We start from the raw sequence: 17447 nt of genomic DNA, 5'->3' as shown, positions 1-17447 counted from the left end.
AAGCTAAGCAATCTTCTGCATTACCTCCTTCGAGATCGACACTCGGGGAGTCTTGACTCTTCGTTTTACCCTTCTTATTTCATCTTTCCATCCCACCGAAAACACTATCACTTTAGAGCCGAAAACCTAACTTATACAACAAGCAAAGCAGTCCAACTTGCGCATGCAAGGCGGCGATTGACAGCCTGCGGGCATAGCAGCTTTGCAATCTCGACCAGTCAACCTACACGTAGCCTGCAAAGCGACCGTCTAACCAAGCCAACAAGAAGACGCCAAGTCAAGCCACTTGCAGTAGGTGCATTATAAATGCATAGACCAACTTAGTTAGTAAAAATAGGATGGTCTCCCCCTCACTTCTCATCTTCATCTCATTGTAACAACCACTACTTACGAATTGTAATCTTCACCCTACAACGTCACTCTACATCGCAGTCTACACCTTGTGTAACCGTTCACTTGTAACTAGTACTATCAAAGCGGGCTGGCCCGTCCCACCGCGGGCTTAATTTCTAGCGGTCTTTTGCGGGTCGGCCCGTTAGCCCCGCGGGCTAGGATTCATGCAACCCTAGCCCGCCCCACGCGGGTTGGAGGGCCCCGCGGGCTTTTTTTTTTTTTTTTTTTTTTTTAAAGATTTCTATGTTCAAAAAATAACTAAAGTTTACAAATACTAACATTGCGAATTTACAATCCAAATTTTAAATCTAAAAAAAATTAATATTAATTCAAAAATAAAAAAAGAATAAGTAAAGTCTACAGATAATATTTTTTATGTTAAAAAATACATTAATTTATTAGAGAATTTGAAAAAAAAAATTAAATTAGACATTTCGAATTCGAATATTCGAGTCGAATCAAATATATTCGAATAAACTGGTTGAATTGAATACGAATTAAATTTGGGATTCGGATATTAAACGAATACACAAATATTCATCAATATAGTCGAATTCAAATCGAATAATAAGATATTTGACTCGATTCAATTCGTTTACACCCCTAATCACTATTCATAAACAAAAGTTGGAATTCATGAATTAAAATACTTCAAATAATTTCCATAAACAATTGTCCTCACCAATATCATTACTCATTGCCGAAAGAAGTGGAATGAATAATCTTTTTTATTTTTTAGGATTATTGACTCTGTTGCTATGTAGTATCTTTTCATAGCTACTTTCTCGATTAAATAAAGCACAAATAGCCAATATCACTTTTTATTTTGTTGAGGTGTAGAGCATTAATTGGTCGTAGTCAACTAAGAATAGTACAGAGTAGCTTATTATTGTTTGATTGACGAAAAAACGATTATATAGAGCTAACTGGTTTAGGTGGAATTTTCTGTAAGATCATAAATCTTATCTAAACATATACAGAATGAGTTTACGAGTAACCTAACCTCGTAATAGCGGAAGCATAGATCGTTGATCTCCAGCCATAGTTGATGCCTTGTTGTGTTGCCTGTGTTAGTCGTTTTGTCTCACACTTGACTCAGAACCCTAGATGGTGTCCTGGTATTTTCTGAGCAGTGTGAGTACCATGTTGTCTATATGATTGTCTATCCTGCATCCCATCAATGCAGGCTTATATAGGCATATAGTGGATTGGACTAAACCTAGATGTCCAATCCAACCTATAGCTTAATGGGCCTAGTCCACTTGCATCACATTATTAAGGCCCATATTGGGAAAAGTCTTACAGTCTCCCACTTGGTGCAAGTACTAGCACAACTCTCATTAAAGAACAAAACACATGAATCATAGCGATATGTCCTCTGCTCGACAGAGTAATATCTTCTATGCATCAAATGCATTTTTATTCCCCAACTTAAGTCCTTTACGAACAAACCCAACGTTTATTCTTGGTACCTTAAAGGGATGTTTCTCAAAATAAAATATATGCGCAACTTAAAAGACAAAACCATCCAAATTGTACAAGAGAGTACACTTCATGATCTCTAAGATCCTTAATGTTAACTATGTCTTAAGTAGATATCTCTTAATGTTAGCATAATGCTAACTATGTTCCATGACTAGTTTTATAACTTAACTTAAGCACTACCTCTAACGGCCAAGAGCTTGGAGTTGACACGTCTGTCACTCCCACTCATCAAAATAGCCAAAAGATAGTTTAGTCATAGAAGCATTCCAACAACTTAAACAATAAACCAAAACTCTAAGTCCATAAATGTGGAATTTTAAATATACACCATAACTTCCCAAATAACTTCAAGGTCCACTTTATAATGAACTGAATATTATGAGTTTTACTTTCTTGTCTTGCAAAATTGTCTTGAGCCTTATAAACCAGAATGGCCCAGGATCAATTTTGAAGAAACTAAAGACTCTATTAAATGCTAAAGAAATTATTTAAATAACAGTGTATCACAAATTAAATGTTTTGTTCTAATAAACTCCTTAATATTGTTACAACATTTTCATAAATATGTTGCACAACCAAATGTTCAATAATTTGAACTTATGAATTTTGTTGCACAACCAAATGTTCAATAATTTGAACTTATGAATTTATTTGCACAACCAAATGTTCAATAATTTGAACTTATGAATTTATATGAACAACCAAATGTTCAATAATTTGAACTTATGAATTTATATGAACAAATAAATGTTCAATAATTTGAACTTATGAATTTATATGAACAAATACAAGTTCAATAATTTGAACTTATGAATTTATATGAACAAATACAACATTAATACTTGTGGAATCTCTTAATGGAGCATCTTAATGATCTTTTTCTAAATTATCACTCCCACTGATTAAAATATTCTTCAGCAGAATTAATGATATACGTAGTCAGAATTGATTTAACCAACTAAATAATGAAGATATATAATTCCCCACCATTAGTTGGGCATACTAAATAATCAATATTTGGTTCCAATCCAACTAAATAATGAAGATACAATTCCCCACCATTAGTTGGATATACTAAAATACACTTTTCAAAACCAAGTTGGAATTTGGCTCGAAGAGGTACATTTTATTCTTAGAAACCAAAAGAGATATATCAAATATATCACGTAACTTACTACAGTTAGTCCAAATAACCGAGCAAGATTCGCGAAATAATTAATAAAAGTGGTTAAATTTTGGGAAGTAACTAAATACATGTTTTGCCAATGCAAACCATGAAAACTTAGAAGTATAATTTAACTAAATTTATAAATTCTAAGAAATTGTGATAAAATTATTATCTAATGGGTGATGGATTTATTGACATAAAACTTGCCTATAGGCTAAAGTTTTAATTCTATTAAATCCAATTAAAACCCTTATGATAAAATTTCATCCCAATTATTAAATAGACAGAAGAATCTAGAGACATAAAACTTGCCTGTGGGCTAAAGTTTTACTCAATTAGATCCAACTGAAATTTTATGATGAAACAATTATCAAATGAGTTGAAGAATCAAGTGATATAAAACTTGCATGTAGGCTAAAGTTTTAATCAACGAGATTCATTACAACTATTATGATAAAACATAAGAAATCATGTTCCTTTTCTTAATCCTTGTGGGTAAATTAAGAAATATGATCTAAAATTTGCATCATAAAATTAAACTTTATGATAGAGATGGAAATAATCATAAACTAAATAAATTTATTTATTTCTATCATTACTGAAAAAACTACTAAACTACATTCCGATACATAATTGCCTGTGGGCTAAATTATGATCATAGTCCAGTATTTAATCCTAATTAATCATACAAATATAATGAAATTTCCTGTGGGCTAAATTCCATCATATTAAATACAATTAATCACAAATGATATGTCTAAAACTTTATGTGATCAAGATAAACTGCTCAATATATAATTTTAACTGATTAAAGGATGTTGTGGCTACTCCCCAACCAAATTAAAATTATAAGATCACTAGACAATTATCAATTCATTGCCTAACCTTTATGTGATTTAAACTTAAGAAAAATCAGTAAATTAAATATGCTATGGCTATTCTTTAATGATCTGAAATCAAATGTGTTGGCAAGGAATTATTAAAAAAATAAAAATTTAACAAACAGATTATACCAGATTGTGATGGGAAAGTCCAAATATATGATATTTAAGGGGACTAGTGGCACTAGATGTTCTTAAGTCTTGGCCATAAAACTAGTATGCCTCCTCAATTCATATGCACTCAATGTATAACTGTTTGGGGTATAAACCTAAAAAAAAAATGTAGGGTATACACCAAAATTACATGGTTCACCTATGTTTGAAGCTTAAATGGGTGAACTGAATTAACGGTCCAAATGTACTAAGTTCATGCACTACCGTAATTAAAGTTTATGCATAAGTCCAACTTAATTAGGAACTAATATAATTCCATCTTAAATTGATGCATTGCTAAAGGCATAATTAAAAAAAAAATTGCATAACAAAATATTATGCGTTGGACAAATTAATATGCATAAAATTAGGCATTTAACTCATATATTCTAAACAAATTGCATAACTTAAAGACAATTTTTAATATGAACTTCCAAAGAATAAACTTAATATTCAAACTATAATGAGTCCAAACCAAAGAGACCCAAATTTTTTAATAGTAAAGTAATAAATATATACTTTGAAATTTCAAACTTTAAGCCCAATACAAAATGTTTTAATGCAGCACACTAAATTTAATTTATGAGAAATAGACCAAATTCACAAATTTCAACAATATCTAACTAAAAGTATATATTGTCATTTGTAAACTAAAATCTCACAAACCAAAATTGCATAATTAAACTTAATATTATGCACTTAATGTGATTGAATGTATAAAACTAACTAAAAAGTATGAACCAACTATAAAGTGTGAATTTACACTAAATATTCTTTATTCATACTTAATCAATTATGGGCCTAACGCACTAAAATCATAATTCAAAGAACTTAAAGAATTATGTAATTAGTGGCAATAGCCAGTTGCCTTGCCAAATATGTTTTTTTTTTCTAAATTACTAAATTGATTCTCCATAACCCAATTAATAATATTATTATCATTAATGGCAAATTGCAAATAATCCAAAAAGCAATAACCATAATAATATTATCACATTAAATAGGAGACTAAATATGAAAAAAAATAGTTATAACCGCTAACTGTAGAAACATTTTCGGATATAATTTTGAAACTTAATAAAATTTAAGGTCCGAAAAAGGCCAAGAATATAATAATGACCAAAATATTTTCTTAACTGGAACATTGTCACATAAACTTAATTGAAAACAATTCAGGATTTATAACTGAATACCATATTAACATTAACGGTTTCATTAATTAAGATATTTGATGGTAATAATCAACATTATAACCACCATTAATATTTAACAATGACAACCAAATTATGGTAAGACACCTTCTTAATGTTTCCATATTTGTAAAAATAACATATGTGACTAGTCCAAATTAGTGGTTAACTTAAGGCTTGGTGAGGATTTTTAAGACACATAATAGAGAGAGAGGGTAAGTGAAGTACATAATATTACCAAAACTGAAAGGTGGAAACGGAATGGGTACGGGTTGGGTAAGGTTTATCCACTCTTAATGACAAAACTAGCAAGCTATATGCCGATGCATAATCTCATTGAGCAAATTATGATCATAGTTTAGTATTTTATCCTAATTAACCCTTTAAATATAACAAAATTGTCTGTGGGCTAAATTTCGTTATATAACGCAGAGTTAACTACAAGGTTTCTTGCCTAAACTTTATGTGATTAATCCTTAATATGTAATTTAAGTAAATTAAAGATGATGTAGCTACTCTTTAATTGACCAAAACTGAACATAATCACAATGGCAAGGGTATTTAAAGCCTAATCAAACATATTAAACCAAAACATGATAGACAATCCTTAGGTATACTCCTAGGAAAGTTGGTTGGTGCTAAGGCTCCATTAAAAACCAACTCCTTAGACAGAGTAGGTGCTAAGGCTCCATTAAAAACCAACTCCTTAGACAGAGTAGCGTCGCAAGGGGACTAAAAAACCAACTCCTTAGACAGAGTAGCGTCGCAAGGGGACTAGTAGCAATATGGCGGTTTCAGAGTAGCGTCGCAAGGGGACTAGTAGCAATATGGCGGTTTAAGCCAGCAAGGCGTGAAAGCCAGGGCCAGGGAACTAGTCTTCCTCCCCAAGAAACTTCCCTAAATCATGTGTTCTCAAGAAACTTCCCTAAATCATGTGTTCTCATATTTAAAGTAAAATCATTTAGTTGATCTATATAAATGTAGATTGACCTAAGGATAAGGCTTTAAATAGGGTAGTACTATGAAAAGTTGTATGTACTCTATGTGCTTTGAAATCCTCCAAAAGAAGTGGAGTATTGACTGAAAAAGTAAGAATATGCATAATCTATTCTTAAAGGCACTAAATTCACCTAAAAGGCACTAAAACATGCATAATAAGCATATAATTCAGTCCTAAAAGGCTCTAAATTCAATCTTAATGAACATGCTTTTCTATAGATATAAATATAACAATCAAATAATATAATTAGTGCAATAAAAAAACATATATAACATGCTCAGATTATGCATATTATGAACTCAAACTCCACAATTAAATATTTAAACTGTAACACTGAATACAATTTAAACCGAATATTCAATATTAAAATTAAAATTCAAACAAATTAAAACTTAATAATTTGTTCAAAATTGAATAATAATTTAATTATGAATTTAATACCACAATGAAGGAAAAAAAATAAAGGGTATTAAATATTCCAAAACAAGCAATTACCATACATTTACCATTGCCAAAAATAATATACAATATTAATTAAGGTAATATTAATATGGCAATATTAAACCAAATAATTATCATTTATCAAAATTAATATGTATAATATTACTATATATTTACCATTTGCCAATAATATACAATATCAAATTAGGTAATATAAATATGGCAATATTAAACCTAATAATTACCATTTACCATATTTAATAAGTAATTATTAATAAGGTAAATAAAATATATAGTAAATAAAATAATTGCACTTTAATAGGCATGGTACCAGTACACAGTACTCCTTTACCATTTACCATATTTAATAAGTAATTAAGATAATATTAATATGGCAATAATAAACTAAATAATCACCATTTACCAAAATTAATATATAATTAAGAAATATGGCAAATATTAATATATGGTAAATAAAAGATAATATATTGCACTTTAATAGGAAGCTAGTGGTGCGTACCAGTCATCCGTTTTCTTCCGTAACATCTCCGGCCAGCGAGCGGCAGCCAGTGCCTCCCTCCATCGCCATCCTAAAACAACAACGCCCCATGTGGAGCAGCGACAACCAACTCCGCCGACCGCAGCACCCATGACGATGTCCTCCCAGCAGCAAGGCTCACAGCGGAGAACCGGTCAACATCACCCTTCGTCGCCCATGACCAGTCGTTGCCGTTCCTCATAGAATCGCCGGAAAACCAGAAGAAAAGATGAAAAGCAGCGGCCAGAGAAATGGGGTTCGGCAGTACAAGAAATCTGCGTTGCCGCGTCGACAGTGCCTGAAGAATCGTTCCCTGGTCGCCGTCGTCGCACCATCGTCACTAGAAAACCAGCGCCACCGCCGACGCCGTCTTTCCTCCTCGCGAAACCTCGTCGTCGTCATCCTCATGGAGAGGAGAACGCGAAAACGCAGACTGAAGAAGGAGAGGGACCAGCCCGCCTCCTCCGCTCCTCCGCATCTTGCCTCTGCGCAACGCCAACAACCTTAGTACACCGCTGCTCCGCCGACGATCCGGCAAACAGAAGTCCGGTAGTCCTCCGGCGAGGGAAAAATGTCCATCGGCGAACCTCGTAAAAACGACGGAAGAGGGAGAAAAAAAATATCAGATATATTTTTTTTAATATAAGAAATACAAATTCCTCCTTTAATTTTAAAAAAAAAATTATTGCTTAATGCTAAAAAAAAAAAATTTCAGCAGTCCAAATATTAAACTTTAACAGTCCAAAAATCATATACAAAAAAAATATAAATGTATATGAAAATAAATTAATATTGTTTTAGGCAAAACAATCAACCAAACAGAGATTATAAAGCTCTTGATACCAAATGTAAGATCATAAATCTTATCTAAACATATACTGAGTTTACGAGTAGCCTAACCTCGTAATAGCGGAAGCATAGATCGTTGATCTCCAGCCATAGTTGATGCCTTGTTGTGTTGNATAATCTATTCTTAAAGGCACTAAATTCACCTAAAAGGCACTAAAACATGCATAATAAGCATATAATTCAGTCCTAAAAGGCTCTAAATTCAATCTTAATGAACATGCTTTTCTATAGATATAAATATAACAATCAAATAATATAATTAGTGCAATAAAAAAACATATATAACATGCTCAGATTATGCATATTATGAACTCAAACTCCACAATTAAATATTTAAACTGTAACACTGAATACAATTTAAACCGAATATTCAATATTAAAATTAAAATTCAAACAAATTAAAACTTAATAATTTGTTCAAAATTGAATAATAATTTAATTATGAATTTAATACCACAATGAAGGAAAAAAAATAAAGGGTATTAAATATTCCAAAACAAGCAATTACCATACATTTACCATTGCCAAAAATAATATACAATATTAATTAAGGTAATATTAATATGGCAATATTAAACCAAATAATTATCATTTATCAAAATTAATATGTATAATATTACTATATATTTACCATTTGCCAATAATATACAATATCAAATTAGGTAATATAAATATGGCAATATTAAACCTAATAATTACCATTTACCATATTTAATAAGTAATTATTAATAAGGTAAATAAAATATATAGTAAATAAAATAATTGCACTTTAATAGGCATGGTACCAGTACACAGTACTCCTTTACCATTTACCATATTTAATAAGTAATTAAGATAATATTAATATGGCAATAATAAACTAAATAATCACCATTTACCAAAATTAATATATAATTAAGAAATATGGCAAATATTAATATATGGTAAATAAAAGATAATATATTGCACTTTAATAGGAAGCTAGTGGTGCGTACCAGTCATCCGTTTTCTTCCGTAACATCTCCGGCCAGCGAGCGGCAGCCAGTGCCTCCCTCCATCGCCATCCTAAAACAACAACGCCCCATGTGGAGCAGCGACAACCAACTCCGCCGACCGCAGCACCCATGACGATGTCCTCCCAGCAGCAAGGCTCACAGCGGAGAACCGGTCAACATCACCCTTCGTCGCCCATGACCAGTCGTTGCCGTTCCTCATAGAATCGCCGGAAAACCAGAAGAAAAGATGAAAAGCAGCGGCCAGAGAAATGGGGTTCGGCAGTACAAGAAATCTGCGTTGCCGCGTCGACAGTGCCTGAAGAATCGTTCCCTGGTCGCCGTCGTCGCACCATCGTCACTAGAAAACCAGCGCCACCGCCGACGCCGTCTTTCCTCCTCGCGAAACCTCGTCGTCGTCATCCTCATGGAGAGGAGAACGCGAAAACGCAGACTGAAGAAGGAGAGGGACCAGCCCGCCTCCTCCGCTCCTCCGCATCTTGCCTCTGCGCAACGCCAACAACCTTAGTACACCGCTGCTCCGCCGACGATCCGGCAAACAGAAGTCCGGTAGTCCTCCGGCGAGGGAAAAATGTCCATCGGCGAACCTCGTAAAAACGACGGAAGAGGGAGAAAAAAAATATCAGATATATTTTTTTTAATATAAGAAATACAAATTCCTCCTTTAATTTTAAAAAAAAAATTATTGCTTAATGCTAAAAAAAAAAAATTTCAGCAGTCCAAATATTAAACTTTAACAGTCCAAAAATCATATACAAAAAAAATATAAATGTATATGAAAATAAATTAATATTGTTTTAGGCAAAACAATCAACCAAACAGAGATTATAAAGCTCTTGATACCAAATGTAAGATCATAAATCTTATCTAAACATATACTGAGTTTACGAGTAGCCTAACCTCGTAATAGCGGAAGCATAGATCGTTGATCTCCAGCCATAGTTGATGCCTTGTTGTGTTGCCTGTGTTAGTCGTTTTGTCTCACACTTGACTCAGAACCCTAGATGGTGTCCTGGTATTTTCTGAGCAGTGTGAGTACCATGTCGTCTATATGATTGTCTATCCTGCATCCCATCAATGCAGGCTTATATAGGCATATGGTGGATTGGACTAAACCTAGATGTCCAATCCAACCTATAGCTTAATGGGCCTAGTCCACTTGCACCACATTATTAAAGCCCATATTGGGAAAAGTCTTACATTTTCTGATTATAAAATTAATAATCCAGCTAATTTAGTTGGGTTGCCTCCAGTATCTTAATATTCTAATAAGTAGTCACATTGCTTTTGTTGATAAAATTTAGACTATAGGTAAATTACTACAACGCGTAATTATTTAATTTATGAGCTAATCCCAGGAATGATCAATAAACTGTTGACATTTACCAATTTTTATCTCCGACTTTCAATTGGATCATAAGTGATCCCTTGACTATTGACATTTATCAATTTTCATCCTCAACTTTTCATTTCATCATAAATAATTTTTTGACTATTGGTTTTGTTCCAAATTTAGTCATTCAGTTAAATATTCATTTAGTAAACATTAAATTTAAGGGTAATAATTAAAATTTTGGTTCTTCACATCATTTAGTAACCAACTTTGACCATCTCAACAACAAGCTAATTTGTACATTATTACCCTTAAATTTAATGTTTAATAAATGTATATTTAACTAAAGGACCAAATTTGGAACAAATTCAATAATCAAGGGATCATTTATGGTCAAATTATAAAAAGTCGATAATAAAAATTGGTAAATATCAATAGTAAAGGGACTGTTTATGATCTAATTGTAATTTGTAAGTCGATAATAAAAATTGATAAATTTCAATAGTAAAAAGATCATTCTTGAAATTAACTATTAATTTATCAACGAAATTTTACTGATAAAATATTTAAAATTGTAAATATCTAAACTGTAAATATTTAATTCGATAGTAAATCTATTACGCCCTCTGTCACATCTTACCTGTCCTATTTACTACTCATTGGTCAAACCAACTCTTTCTTCATTTCTTATTTTCTTTAGTAATTTTTTATTATTTTTAAATTTAATTTGTTGTGTTTAATAGTACTTTTAATGTCGTTTCTAAATATATAAATTTTATATATTATTGCTAAACTTAATATTATATAAATTGGATTAAAAATAATTTCAGTCATGCAAAATGGACGGAGGTAGTACTATTTTATTATTCACTTGTAATGCTCTTTGACTAACACTATATTTGCTCTATTTTTATAAGGAAAAAGTGTCAAATAGGCCACTAAACTTATCGCTTTTGTGCAATTAGGCCATTGAACTTAAAAAGTGTGCAATTCAACCATCAAACAAGTAAAATAAGTGCAAGTAGGACATTTTTCTAAAAAATTTTAATTCAATTTGAGTTAAAAACAATTCAATATTGACTCTCAACTAGTATGGTAGAAGAAAATGCCACTTTTGATACATATATGTTAGTAATATAATTGGATTTTACCAGAAAATTTTTGTAAAAATAGTCTAATTGCACAAATTTTGCTTGTTTGATGGTTGAATTGCACACTTTTTAAGTTCAATGACCCAATTGCACAAAAGCGATAAATTCAGTGGCCTATTTGATACTTTTTCCTTTTTATAATATGTTTTATTCTATCACGAGACACCTGTCAATTGGATCGGAATTAATTTATATATTTTTTTTTCTTTTCAGAAAACAATACTTTTTGCACGTGAAATGCTTCATTTTTTAAAATTTTGTCCACGATAACATTTTTTTAAAAATTATTATTTTTTCATTTAGATTCAATATTCATGGTTAAAATTTATTCTATCCGTGCGAACGTCATTTTAATAGTGAATATTAATTTTAAATGATAAAAATAACATCACATATTAATAAAATTTGACAATTATATAATATTAGAGATTAAAAGGACGACATTACGAATAATTAAGTTACTAAATTTGTTTAAATTAATTTATGTTGACCAATATGTGGTTTTTCCTTTTCTTTTTCATTTCTTTGACACCTGTCCTTTGATTTACAATTTTATTTTAAAGGCTCCTTATACTTATCCGAAAGTGAAGTAGAAAAAGTACAAAGTTGAAGGTTATCAGAACTTTATCAAAAGCCAACAATCATTATTCATTAATTAATATAAAATAAATGATAAAGCAAACAATAATTGCCACCCAGTGGCCTGGGCAAGAACAATGATACACTGTCCAAAATAAAAAATAGTATTCTTAATTTCGTCATTGAATACACGTCATGCATTACTATTTGTTGTAATAAATTTAAAAGATTTAATTGTAATATTTGATAAATCGATCTCCCCAAAATTTCTCATGTTGGCGTAGTATGGAGTGGAATTCCACATATAGCCGCTTATATAATACACCACCTATTAATTTGTGTGAGAGATCGAGGTAATAGGTGTCCAACAAATTATTTTGTTTTGTAAATAAGAGTCATTTTTATTTTTTGTCCTACTGTTATTTGGGTATTGCCAATTTTAGTCTACTTCATTAATTTTTGTCACATTGTGACCAGTCTTATTTAGTCCTTGTCACTTTTAGTCCACCGTTAAAATTTTTGTCAACAAATTGCCATCCAAAATAGGAGTACTTTTGGTTTTTTCATGCTTTGGTCATCTCCTTGACCCTTTGCAGTGGTTTTCCTTACATTTTTATCCATTGAAGAGGTCCGTCGAAAGCAATGTGAGCCACATTACAAATCCATGGCTTTTGCCGGACCTCTTCATTGAATGAAAATCAGTAAGGAAAACCACTACAAAGGGTAAAGGAGATGATCAAAGCATGAAAAGATCAAAATACCCCTGTTTTGGACGGTTATTTGACAAAAATTTTACCTGTGGACTAAAAGTGGCAATGACTAAATAAGACTGGCCGCAATCTGGTAAAATTTAATGAAGTGGACTAAAATTGGCAATGTCCCAATAACAGTAGGACCAAAAATGAAAGTTACTCTGTAAATAATATTAAAATGTTAATATAAGGTATCAAATTTGACTACATCAATTCTAAAATGTTATAGTTACTTATAATTTTGAATGTATATTATCATAAATTGATAATAATTGATTGGGCTTGGAATCTAGGTCCAAGAAACATATGAGGGGCCAAAATTAGACTTAGAAGACGAGCACAACTTGAGCTTGAAAGGCTAGAAGAAAGGTTATAGATTGAAGGGATAAGGGTCAAATTGGCCCTCGAAGTATATCCAAAACAGTAATTAGACCCTCAATTTATAAAAAGCTCCAATTGAATCTTTTAACTCGTTAAATTAGTGCAATCTACCCATTTTACCTGTAACCTTCTGCTGACATAAGTAGCTACCTAGACAAAAAAATAAATTTTAAAAAAAATAAAAGTACTTGTAAGTTGTAACCACGCCGGAGGCCACTTCGGCAGTATGAGCAGCACCAACCTAAGAGGCTGAGAGGCTGAGAGCTGTCATGGCTATCGAACAGAAGTAGACGACGAAGTCTCCAACTGCGCTGACGAGACACCCAAGCTCGCTTCGACAAAATTTCCAACTGTTGATTGGTCGGATGACTTCTCTAGGCGTTGATGCGTAGCCTGCGACTTTCTAGCGTATGGAGGCGGCGAACAAAGAGAAGGATAGTGGCGTTGGTCTCGACTTATCCGCGGCTACAAGCTCTGCCGGTTAAGGCCCAGATCGACTGCAGATATTTGGAGTAATTTTATCTTCAAGCCATGGATGCATGTCGCCATTTTATCAAACTCAGAGCAATACCGAAGGCTAAATCCTATGTGTCCTATTGTATCCATGGCTTGAATATATTTGGACCTAGAATCTGCCAGACAAATAAAAGATTAAAGACAAGAACAAAGTCTGAAGTATCCATGGCTTGAAGATTAGCCACGTGTCTCATCGACTTCGCAATTGGGGACTCTGTCGTCTATTTTTTTTCGCTTCGTTGTATGCTTCTGTCTAGTTTTTTTTTTTTTTTTTTTTTTTTTTTTTTAACCCAAGTGACTGTTTATGTGAGCTAACCTAAAAGTTACAGGTAAAATGGGTGGATAAATGGTGGATTGCACTAATTTGATGAGTTGAAAGGTTGAATTGAAACTTTTTATAGATTGAGGGTCTAATTGTTGTTTTGAGTATAATTTGAGGGTCTATTTGACCCTTATCCCTAGATTGAAATAAGGGGCAAAGTTTGGGTGGTGAAAGTGCATAGGTCAAGGGGTTTAGACATGAGGAAATAAGACTTCGATGAGTTAAGGTGCAAAGTCCGAGGGGTTAAGGTGTAAAGATAGGAGTTAAGATGCATGGATAAAGTTAGGACTTGAAATAGAGTGGGAGTCCGGGCATGGTGACGTCATGAGGATTTTCAACATGTCTATTTCACGGAATAGGCTTTTTGAGCACAAAAAGTCACAAAGCCACCATTAAGACTCGAACCCACTCTCATCATCCATGTGGAAGTGTAAATTGGGACATCGGGTGCCAATAGACCACAAGGTCTTTGGTGGAATATGTCTATTCTTTTGTTTGGTAATGTTTTTTTATTCTCAGGGACAATGTTTCTCAAAATAGATATGTCAAATTTAATTTATTCTAATTATATAGAATTTAAATCTTATATTTAATTTAATAGTTTTGTATTATAGATACTAGTATTTTTACCCGTGCGATGCACAGAATGGATTTGTTATATTATATTAAGAATATTTGGATCAATATATAATTATATAAATTATAACATTAAATATTATATAGTGTAATTGAATATATGTTTTGGATGGGTTATGTTTTCTGATGTTATCTTTGCTTGAATTCAAACAAATAATTGTTGTGCGCATGTGGTGCTGAAACTTTAGAGATTTTATATATTATTGTTTAGGATTTTTATAAATTGAACAAACATGCTCGTTCTCTAGCAACTCAGTTATAGGAATCAATTGCTATCCTAAATCATTTGTATGGAAGATATATTTTTTTGTGTAGATAACTAGATATATAGAAATTTTGTCATCTTGGAAAAAAAAACATAATATCACCAGCTGTATTTACACATTACCGAAAACGTCTTTGTAGACGACATTGGTAGTAGTAACACAATCTTGTCCATCATCGTCTAGAACTAAAGCCTTCAGGCTATCAAGATGGGTGACTCGGAAGAAAGTCACGTACAATCTCGTATGAAAAGGAGTGAGAGACATTCGAGGGGGATAAGAACTTTGGTTCCTTCATGTGTCCCATTCACTATTATTACTTCGACAATGTGATCTGTTAATCTTGTGATGATGAGCCGCATACCGTTACAAAGGCCAAGAGAGTGGTCTATGTTCCGCAATAACATAACAGGTGCACCGACCTTTAATGTCAATGAATGATTAGGAAGACCATACAATCTCAAACTATTTAAGAATTTAGGAGGTGTACTTCAGATAGATTTTCACCATTTGATTTTACCAATCACTAAATTTCAAAATGTTTCAGATTCACAGATATATATAAGTAAAACTCACATCTAAAACCTAATTTTTTTGTCAATATTTCATACATATAAAGCAAGTCGCTGACTACTATGAAAAGTAAGTAACTTTGAGTGTAACATAGAACATAAAACATTGTGTGATAGTGGGTAGTTAACTTTGAGGTAAGACCATTCAAGCATATAAGCTTGTATCGAGCTTGTTTCTAACCTTTCAAAATTCAAATAATCATAATGGTGTCAATCAAACAAAAATATATCAGAATGTATGAATCATATATCTAAACTGTTAATCAAAAACTTCACTCCAGATTACCAAATGGAGTGTATGGCTTTTTAGGATGACGTCCATTTGAACTGTTGAAATGCTATGTCTATAACCGTTGATTGGGCAGACCACTCATGCTTCATAATTCATCAAATTATCCATTTCTTATGATATTATGATTTATAACATATAAGAATCGGAAACTAACGATATAATCACATAATCACAGGATCGAGCGTATGGCTCCACAAATTCGTTTTCCGCTAGGAGCGACCCAAGAGAGATGTGAACCATCGCATAGAGTTCAGTCCATCAGCCGCAACGCCTTACTCCGTTTTTGGTAAAATCATCTAACAGGTGCTCTAAAAATCCAATATTGTCGCTTTCGCCATGTAAAGCTTCGGCCGCAACCAGAACATCTTGGGCACTCAAAAATGAAAGTTAGATAAAGAAGTGTTAGTAAGAACTAGCACTAGACTTCTTCCCCCCTGAAAAGACTGACAGATATCGATTAACCGGAACTAGAGAGATAAGAGATAGGATTTTTTCTCCATACGAGGAAACTCAGTCACGTCTATCTGATTGATCGCCCATTTTGGGACGAGTTGGAAGAGGAATTCCTAATTCTTACACGGATGAGACTGATCACACCTGATTAGTGAAAAATTCTGACACCAATCATTTACTGTTTGAGTCTTTCTTGCATGTAACCAATATCACAAAAATTCAGTGTTCTAAAATAAGTGTATAAATGCAATATGTAGATAATCTGCATTGCATTATATATCATTAATTTAATTATTTGCTGGTCAGTTATTGCAAGATCTTGAGGTACACTTATACTTCGTATTTTGATATTCAGTAAGTATAACTATATTAGGAAGAAATTCAAATGGGAGTCATAGAATAAGCACTCGAGTGATTGTTGGTTGATCGCAAAGCATTGATATTCTCTGAAAAAATAACAATGCATCAATCGCAGCTCTAAAGAGCTTTTCCACGTCATGGGGGATAGGTCTGAGGCAGAGACGAAAACAGACTCCATTACTAAACAATAATGAGAAATAGGAGAAATACAAGAGAAGAATTGAAAATATTCAATGGTAGAATTGTTCTTTTGCTTTTGAGAATATTTATAGTGCAATTTCAATAGTCAAATAAACGTTTGCATTTTATTCAAAATTAGGAATTATCGATTCTTTGCCCTTTTTATTTTATTTTATTTTTTGCAAAATCTTCCTTATATTCATATCTATTACATTAATTAGTAATTTTCTGAATATTAGGCGAGAAATTAAAAATGTAGGATTTTGTTTTTATTAATAATATAGATATAGATTACGCTGCAGGGAAGTATATGTACTGTTTTATTACGATTACTAATTTTAATTTAGAATTGTATTACGAATAGGAAAGTAGGAAAGAATATATTGTATTAGAAATTGTATTACCATATTTTAATGTAAAATTGTAGTACGAATATAATTATATTACTGTATTTTCTACAATATTACGCAAACCTTAATAGTATAGTAGTGTTTTGGACGAAAAGTTAAAATGAGGGATTTTGTTTTTATTAATAGTATAGATTTTATTTTGAATTCCAATTCAAAA

The sequence above is a fragment of the Ipomoea triloba genome, chromosome 5 (genome assembly GCF_003576645.1).
Source record: "Ipomoea triloba cultivar NCNSP0323 chromosome 5, ASM357664v1".
Classification (NCBI taxonomy): Eukaryota; Viridiplantae; Streptophyta; class Magnoliopsida; order Solanales; family Convolvulaceae; genus Ipomoea; species Ipomoea triloba.
This window is presented reverse-complemented; position numbering follows the sequence as displayed.